Here is a 3,526-nt window from a genome sequence, read left to right on the forward strand (position 1 = left end):
ATAAAAGTAAATCCTAAAATAAAGTTTTCGCATCAAAGAATCGTGGGACCCAACTAAGAGATGCTCTCGAAAAATTTAAAGTTTAATACAGAAAGTACATGTTAATAAATTCACAGCAAAGGATCAGGAATACATCCATCTATGTTCCAATAGTATTTCATCGAAACATTTCCTAATGGGAAAAGCACGAGGCCTGCCACATGTTCAAGGTAGTTCGACAGAGAAATTCAGCAAATTTGATGTTCTTTTTAACTCCAAAAGAAAGGTATAGCAATATCTAGAAATAGATGAATAGATTAAAGTAAATGCAAAGACGGTCAATACAGTTATTTTGAGATTTTTTATGACTGATGTCGATGCTACGTATCCAGCAATGAAAGAAAATCTCTTATGACTTATCATACTCTGCAATTTACTGATAAGTTCACAGCCTTAGCCTTCTTAAACAAAAATCTCGTAGTAACGGCCATATGAAAATTCAATGCTGAAAAGTTCCATATAGATAAATGTAGTGATTAAGCCCAACATAAGCCTAGTCCACACAAATCCCCGTTAGTTCTAGCTTCCATTTTTTGGGTCCATCAATGAGTTCTCGAAGGCCAACTTTTAGCTCTGGTATTCCCTCTTCCAACACAGCACAGACAGGAAAAATAGGCACAGACGGTATCCTTTGTTTGAGTTCCTCAAACACCTCCTCGACACCATTTTCATCTATCTTATTTGCCACTATTAATGAGTATCGGTCAGACAACCCTGGTTGATGCTGCTCAAGTTCAAATACTAGATCTCGTAGTTGATGCCAAGGCTGAAGTCCCTTTCTATCTTCTAGGGCCGATGACAAGTCTACTACATATGCTAGGGCCTTAGTCCGCTCAATATGCCTCAAAAAAGCATGCCCCAAACCTCGATTTTCGTGTGCTCCCTTTATAATCCGAGGAATATCAGCAACTGTGACACGGAAAAAGTCTTCATATTCAAGCTTGCCTATATTGGGTCTCAAAGTTGTAAATGCATAATGTCCAACACTAGGTTTAGCCTGTGATATGGCTCCTAGAAGAGTACTATTTCCTGCATTCGGTGCCCCAACAAGTCTTATATCTGCAATAGTTTTGAGCTCTAATATCAAAACCGCTTCTGTACCAGGTTGACCACGATCATGCTCACATCTTTGTAAATCCTTCTGGCTTTGCCCATCAAATTCCATATCTGTATCTTCCAGGTCATCAGTAGAATCATGTTCATCACTAAGTTTAGTTCTATGGATCCTCGGATCCCTTGCCATGGCAATATTTCCTCGTCCTCCGTCTCCTCCACAAGCAACCAATAGGCACTGCCCTGGTTATACGAATTCCACTACTGAGTCCTCTATCATCTATGCTTCAGATTCCTCCCCTTCAGAACCCTCTTCTCCCTCAAAATCTTCATCTCCTTCATATTCCCAATCATCCCATGAACTTTTTTTCTTACTACTTTCAGACTGGGAACACGATTCATCAAAGCCCAACCATTTTTCATCATCCAGCTGCTTTGAATTCGAGGTCTCATTCTGAATCTTGCAAGAGCTGACTTCCATTCTGTTTTTCTTGTCTTTCCTGTTTAAAGGAACACTATAACCTTTTGTGTTTGCATATACCTTCAAAGCTTCTGTGCAGGAATCATTCTTGTCATTTTGGAGTTCAAGGTCGACATGCTTATTGCTTTCAAGATCAGATGTTGGAATCTCCCATGGAAACATTTCCTGAAGCGGAGTATACTGTACAGATGACGGAATTACACGACGGACTAAATGAATTACAGTACCCACAGGTACTTGTACAACCTGCAGAGGAAGTAACCCACTAAATGACTTGATGGCAATGATCATTTCTGCTAGAACATGTGTGCTTCCGTAGATGCATCTTAGGGAAAACAAAGTATTCCAACTACATTTATATACCAATACAGCAAGATAAATGATAATTTGCAAACCTTGTTTGCTCCTCTGCTCCCCACTTTATTTTTGGGAAATCCATGACCACCTTTCTGTGCATTCTGAAAAAAGCATGAACCAACCTTATAATTGCTACTGTTTTTTCCAAAGAAAGACTATGTTAGAGGGCAAGAAGATAAAATCCTATACCCTACGAGAATGATGAGTTTCCAAATATGGTAATAAAAACGCATACCAAGTGGTGTTGCAGGTTGCTTAGATCCCAAACTGCTGCAGAGCTTCAAGGATAACATTGCCACCTTTACCTCCTTTTCCACCTATGTTATACAACATCATTAACATTTTCGTAAAAATCCTCTCAAGAATCAAACCAGTTAAAACTCAAACGCCCATCATTAACTTTCAATCAAGTTGGTTTTAAGGCTTTGATTCTGTTCATGTTCAAATGCAACGATCACATGTCATACATGTGCCAAAAGCCTCTATAAAGGTGTAATGAGTGCACAAAATTAACTCTGAAATTACAAAATGTGCTTACTGAAAATAATTGAACAAGAATGCATACCATCTGGCGCGGCGCGTCGAGCATGGCGACTTCTACGGTAACTGGTGCAACCATCACCTCCTCTCCCTCCTTTCACCCACAACCTAATTCTGTCCACCATTTTTTTTCGTTCCTATGATACCCACCAAAGTAATCAATAGGACTTCTACAAACAGGTATAGTATGCCCTAAATTTTACTGATTGCAGGCCGCAAAATCATGGATTTCATGCATAATGCGATGCAAAAGTATTAAATAAAAGTGGAAAACGCATTTTATCTGAGAAAAACATTTGTTTTTTTATCCTCACCTGCAATGGAGCAAGTTTTCCCTTCTTCCTCGGAGCATCTGAATACACAGAAGCAGAAGGAATCCATTGTTTCCGGTCGTTCAAATATTGTTTTGCATTACAAAGGAATTGGAACACCTTCTGCCACCTCCACATTTTGATATGTCCGATTCACATTCAACTTATTTCACCATTTTTGTGTAGGCCCCTTCCCTACATTTGTATCTCAATGGCACATAGTATCTGTTCTTGCAGAAGGAATTTAGAAAACCCTGAAACCATAGCAGGGCCATAGAGCGTTCTTTGCTACCGCTAAAAAGCGGTTTCCCGTAATGGAGCAGATTCCGCTGCTTTCTGATATGCTATGATGCCTTCAAGTTAAGAAACTCTCGACTCATGCACAAGGGTAGGACCTCCATATCCACCCCCTAACTTCAATTCAATAGGCGCATGAAAGTAGTCCGCGACAGGGGGGTCGACATGAAGCTTAGCCGATGTATAAAAATAGATTTAATCTACTAGGGTTTATACTTTAATTTAAATATATATATTTAATGAAATATGAAAAAATGTTGTTTGTTTTTTTCTTTTCTTTTTTCTCTCTCTTTTTTTCTTTCCCAAAAGTAAGAATACCTAAATTATATTTCATTGAGCCAAATTTACAATATGTACAATCATGAGAATTTTTCCCTGCATTTTAGTGAGAAACCAGAGAGATGAAACAAGAGTTTTCTACCTTTCGAAGGGGAAACCAGAGTTATCA

At 38.8% G+C, this 3,526-nt stretch overlaps 1 pseudogene; it reads right to left on the bottom strand.

Annotated features, from left to right (window-relative positions):
• Window positions 1–374: 374 nt before the first annotated feature.
• Window positions 375–2,964, bottom strand: LOC149212567 (putative GTP-binding protein OBGM, mitochondrial; annotated as a pseudogene).
• Between the last annotated feature and the right edge of the window lie 562 nt (window positions 2,965–3,526).

The sequence above is a fragment of the Pinus tabuliformis genome, chromosome 1_1 (genome assembly GCF_031772625.1).
Source record: "Pinus tabuliformis cultivar Carrire ecotype Pingquan chromosome 1_1, CPIR1, whole genome shotgun sequence".
NCBI lineage: Eukaryota > Viridiplantae > Streptophyta > Pinopsida > Pinales > Pinaceae > Pinus > Pinus tabuliformis.